The sequence below is a fragment of the Scardinius erythrophthalmus genome, assembly GCF_964197995.2.
Source record: "Scardinius erythrophthalmus genome assembly, chromosome: 20".
NCBI lineage: Eukaryota > Metazoa > Chordata > Actinopteri > Cypriniformes > Leuciscidae > Scardinius > Scardinius erythrophthalmus.
The window spans coordinates 18679204-18685203 of record NC_138240.1 but is presented as its reverse complement, the minus strand read 5'-3'; the positions used below and the strand labels follow the sequence as shown (position 1 = coordinate 18685203).

General features: G+C 36.0%; 1 protein-coding gene across 1 annotated transcript in view; it reads left to right on the top strand.

Annotated features, from left to right (window-relative positions):
* Positions 1-207: 207 nt before the first annotated feature.
* The window catches only part of ipo11 (importin 11), a 172617-nt gene continuing 166824 nt past the window's right edge, over positions 208-6000 (top strand). Inside the window, exon 1 of the mRNA XM_081349379.1 lies at positions 208-336. The gene's annotated coding sequence lies outside the window, so the exon portion shown is untranslated. The remainder of the gene's footprint in view (positions 337-6000) is intronic.

Genomic DNA, 6000 nt, shown 5'->3' with positions numbered 1-6000 from the left:
TTAAAACGACATTTTTCTCAGATAACCAAACTAATCACTTCATTTTGTTATTAGCCTAATAGCCTATTTATTTAAGCTAATTTATATTTTATCAAGAAAACCTAAAATATTCAAGACAGCGTTCAAATTATAATCAACATTATAACAGGGGCTTAGTCTCAAAATTAAATAATCACTTAAATTTTGTCACTTCAAATGTTTGGACGTGCGATGACGTCATTTTAGTGCGACAGCAGCCACTGTGGATGGCGCCATCCTCATCACAACGTGATCGCGGTGTTTAGAGGCGACTGCAAACTGTTTTCATCTCACCCGGCATTGACATATTTGCGGAAGGTACGTCAACAAGTTCTTCGGCTTGAGGGGATGTTTTGGGTCTCATAACTCCTCCAGCTAAAGTAATTCGTGATGTTAAATACTTCACTTTAGTCCGTAGGCCGACATGCGTTACAGTAGAGTATATTAGCTAACTTACCGTATCTACATTACCATCTACATACTAGATGTTTCTCTGCTTTTGTTCGTGTGTGGACATTTCATATCATCTGGGATGAAATCATATTCTAAAAGACTGATCATATGTCGCTTCATTTAGGCTTTATTTTAGCAAATGACAGTTGACAGATTTGCCATTATGATTATATGAATGATTGACAATGTTTCCATATAGCCTAGTCTTATGCTGTTAATTTGTTATCGTAACGGTGCATACACTCGAGACATTCTTTATTTCTCAGATCATGTAATGTTTGCAGTTTAAGGGCTTCACACATAAACAGGCCGAGAAGAAGCTCTAAGACGATCATAATTATGCTGGTACTACAGAATGAATTCATAATGCAGATATATCCACATGCACGTGGACATGCATCATTCCAGATCGGTTGTGTTATTGACCTGATCTCGAGGGGGTTCAAGGTGGATGATAGCTATATTATAATGCAATATGTTTTGGTTTTGGGTGAACAAAGACGTGTCTATTTCATTTTTACATTATATTCAGTCCACGTGTAATCTGGCATCAGGGATTTGACTCAAAATCTATTCAGATTTTGTGGGTGTGTTTTAAAAGCACAAATAGAGAAATTGTACTGTCAGACCTTTTCACTGAGAGCAATTATAGATCGATATATCAGCCCCAGTTTTAATTAATTTATTTGAATTATTTGATTATTTGCCTAGGATGGTAACCATTTGGTCATTGAACAAAAACTGAACTTTAGTGGTTGTTCCTTTTCTGTCAGTTCCAAAACCTAAAAATAGCCTTTTGAGTGGTATTAAACATTTTTGTTAGCAAAATTTTCAGCAATTTTTGTGAATATTATTTATACTACCTTTTAAACATTTGGGCTCAGTAAGATTTTGTTACATAGCCTATGTTTTATTTTAAATTAAAATTTTATTTTAATTTATTTATAAATACAGTAAAAATAGTCAAAACAGTAATATTGTGAAATATTTGTATGATTTTAAAAGAACAGTTTTATATTTTAAAATGTAATTTATTCCTGTGATGGCAAAGCTGAATTTTTAGCATCATCACTCCAGTCTTCAGTGTCACATGATCCTTCAGAAATCATAATATGCTTTCTTCTTCTTCATCATAATCTTATTATTAATGTTGAAACAGTTGTTCTGCTTAATATTTTTGTGGAAACCATGATGCATGTTTTTCAGGATTTTTTGATTAATAGAAAGTCAAAAGAACAGCATTTATTTGAAATAGAAGTGTTTTATTATACATTTTATTATTACTGTCACTTTTGATCAATTTCATGCATTCTTTCTGATTGAAAGTATTTTTGTCAAAGCTGTAGCCTATGTATTATGCATATAGTTTTCTTGTAGAATTAAATTTGTGTTATGGTCCTTACAAAGCATTTTATTTATTCAGAACACCGTCAATGGAGAGACATTTTGTCCCCCAGAATGGTATTTTTATGGCGTCCGCCAGCAATTGCTGATTTGTCTCTTGTGTTGTGCTGTGGCTTCGTAATGTTTGACATGTATAGGCTACTTCTGATTAAAGGCTAGTGAAATATGTCACTACTATCCATGTGACATTCTGCTCAATTGCCTGATCCCAGATTATTTGACCTTTTTTTGTTGTTCTCGGTTGCTCTTCCCAGATCTGAACCTGCATGTGATAGTTTGCATTGTTTATTACCTGGTTTAACAGTGGGTGTATCATACAGGGAAGCAGACAGATTAATAAATTGGCTGTTTGCACGGACTTTTTTTTCTTTCTTTTATTTGAAATCAGATGTGATTGCCAGAAAGGTGTAGTTGAATCCTTACACACAAGATTGCCTGGAACGAACACATCGCAGCTGGCAACCTTCCGCTTGAAACACCTTTAAACACGCTTGCAGCGTAGTTGCACTCATCGCTCTAATAACTATGAGATTGTACTTCAAGCATTGATGCTTACAACTATGTGACTTGCAAAATGCTTTTGAGCTCATAATTTAAAATGCACAGCATCTGTGCTGTGTTTACCAGTAATTAAAAATAAAAATGCGACTCATTTCTATCCCAGCATGGATGTCATTTAAGTGGCTACTTTCTGTTTGTCCATGAGATGGGAAAGCTCTAAAGCCATCTGCTGTACTTTGGCATTATTTAGGACAGGACTTGGAAAAACATTGTAGGTGTTTTTGCTTTGCAACAATAGGGGGCAGAGTTGCACAGCAAAGTTTTTCCAACTTGATGTTGTTTAATTTTCTTTGGCTAGAATAAAATAAAACAAGCCTGGGTTCATTATGCAGATTTCACTATAGCAGTAAGAATGGCTCAAGGTCAAGACTTTAGGAACAGTTGACATTGTTGTAACTTACTTGAGCAGGTAAACGGCCCATTGTTCAGAAAACTCCTCCAGGTTTTTTTTGCTTAAATGTATATATTTTTTCATTTACTACTGCCCTTTGGAAGCAACAGAAGATACATAGGCTAGCCTACATGTTTCCCGGAAGACAGATTAAGTACAATTTACATTAATCTTCAAATTCCAAAAGTTTTCACCCCCTGTCACTTTATGCATCGTGTTTCCTTCTTGAGCATCAGTTAATGTTTGAACTTTTTTAATAGTTGTGTTTGAGTCCCTGAAGGATTTTTCTGAAGAACATTGGGCGGTTTAACTTTTCAGGACAAACAAGAGACTCAAGAACAACCATCACAAAACAAAACAAAAAACAGTTGTGGATCATCTAGATAACGACACACAATATTAAGAATCATACATACACTTTTGAATGGGACATTTTTATAAATTCAGCTATTTATTACTTAATTAATTTATTTTTTTGTCTTGTGGACCACATGTAAAAATCTTTTATGTAAAATATCTTATTCAGGACAGTAAAAAAAAACCCATGCATTTTGTATGACATTTTTACAGATTCTGCAAGAGGTTCACAAGCTTTGTGCACTGTGTGTGTATATATATATAGCGGTGGTCAGAAATAATGGCACCCCTGGTAAATATGCATTGTTTATCCTTTTGATCTTTCATAAAAAAATTCTATTAACTCCCATTTATATTTACCTTTATTTAGCACTTCCCTTAATCATCCATCACAATGAGTAAAACCGAAGAATATAGTCCTGATGTGTGATCAAAAGATTGTTTAGCATCACAAAATAGAAAGTGGCTGTAAGAAAATAGCTATAGAATTTAGCCGAAAATCCTCATTTTGACCATCAGGGCAATAATTCAGAAGGTCCAATCAACTAAAGATGTTACGAATCTGCCAGGAAGAGGACGTGTGTCTATATTGTCTTAATGCACGATGAGGAGGAAAGTTTGAGTGGCCAAAGACTCCAAGGATCACAGATGGAGAATTGCAGAGATTACTTGAGTCTTGGGGTCAGAAAGCCTAAAAAAAATGATCAAACAACCCCTACACAACCACATGTTGTTTGGGAGGGTTTCAAGAAAAATCCTCCTCGCTCCTCCAAAAATAAACTCCAGCATATTCAGGTGTCAGACATAGGGCTGTCACTTTACGTTCGAAAATCGATTGCACAATCGATCGGACTAACCAACACAAGTTTCGAAAACCAAAATAGGGAATCGATTTTAACTTCTCTTGGAGCGCGTCCAGCTGAATCCTGAAGTAATGTTTTTCATTGATGTTATGGCAGTCTTTGCTTTTTGTTTTTTGAGAATGTTGCACTCCTGTTTGTCATTGTGCGCGAAACTTCACAGCAATTAATCATCAGAAATATTGCAGACTTGTGCGTCTCAAGCGCCCTCTTTACGTTCGTCCTAATGCCTGTTAATTGTCTGTGGATTTGCCTTTATTTGGCGTTTAAAATGGAAACGTCTTTAGACGTGGAAAATCGATTTTTACAATCGATTCGATGAACAATTATGTCTCAAAAATTTAACTGGATTTTTTCACAAAAGTGACAGACACGACTGGAACTTCAAAAGGGACCCGATTCTATGGTCAGATGAAACAAAAAAAGGGCTGTTTGGTGCAAACAGAGATATAAAGTACCCCATGCCTATGGTTAAATATACTGCTGGATCTTATATGTTGTGGGTCTATTTTTTTGCTGGAGGTCCTGGACATCTTGTTCAGATACATGGTATTATGGATTCTAGCAAATACCAACAGATAAAAAATCAAAACCTGACCACTTCTGCTAGAAATCTTATAATGGGCCGTTGGATCTTCCATCAGGAAAACAGTCCAAAACAAACATCAAAATCAACACAAAAATGGGTAACTGAGCACAAAATGAAGCTTCTGCCATGACCGTCCCAGAGTGGGCTGAACTGAACAGAAGAAGCACCAACACGAACTTGTGAATCTGAAGGATCTGGAGAGATTCTGTATGGAGAAATGGTCTCTGATCTCTTGTCAGATGTTCTCCAAACTCATCAGGCATTATAGAAGAAAACTCAGAGCTTTTATATTGGCAAAAGGAGGTTGCAAAAAGTATTTAATAACAGGGAGCCAATAATTATGGCCAGTGTGTTTTGGAGAAAAGCATTTATTTTATAATGTGATTTACCCCCCACTTTCAATTCTTTTACTTCAATGAAAGGTTAGATTTTTGCTATCTTTTTTTAATGAAAGATCAAAAGGATAAACAAGGCAGATTTATTTTTTACAGCCATTTTTGATCGTGTTTACCAGGGGTGCCATTTATTCTGACCACAACTGTGTATATAGGCTGTTGGAACGAATTCCGAAATTCGAATATAATTCGAATATTTAAAAAATCAATACTATTCGAATGCTGAAGTTCCTATTCGAATATTGCTTTTGTACATTTAAAAAAAATGCAATCTTGCCTTTCTTGTGCGCATGTAAAAAAATGAAATGCTTTTGTTTCGTCAGATGAACAATAACGTTTTTGAATCGTAACACAATTGTGCACGTTATCCACGCATGCAGTATCATAACAATACTGTCAAAAATCGCGGAGAGCAATGTCTGCACGGAAACGGAGATCACCACTCCTGACAATTTGAGAAGCGATATGTTGAAAGGTGTTTGGATTTCAAACCCTAAATGGAAAAACTGACAACGTTAAACCCTGACAAGCTAGGCGATCTGTCCGAGGAACCGCCGCTAAAACAGGCAAGAATTATTCTTTTCTACCTCTCTCTCCTCTCTCCTCATCACGGTTACGAGCTGTCCGCACGTTAAGGGATAATGTAATATAGCGAGGCGGTTGTTATAGCGAATAACAACCCCGACAGGCTGAACTTATTACATGGCTATACAAAATAAATAAATAATTTGACACAAAATATTGATTTAAAAAGGAGTTTATTGATTTAAAAACGATTGTATTGCTTCCGCTAAAGAAAATAGTCCGTCCCGCGTCCATAGCAACGCTGTTTATCATGGCAACGCGTGTTATACTTCGCAGCAGCGGTCTGTTATCAAGAAATAACAGACCGCATCAAAGAGTATACGCTGATTTCACGCAGCCGCCATTTTGAACTTGAAAGTGAGGCTCCGGTGGGAAGAACCCCGGAAG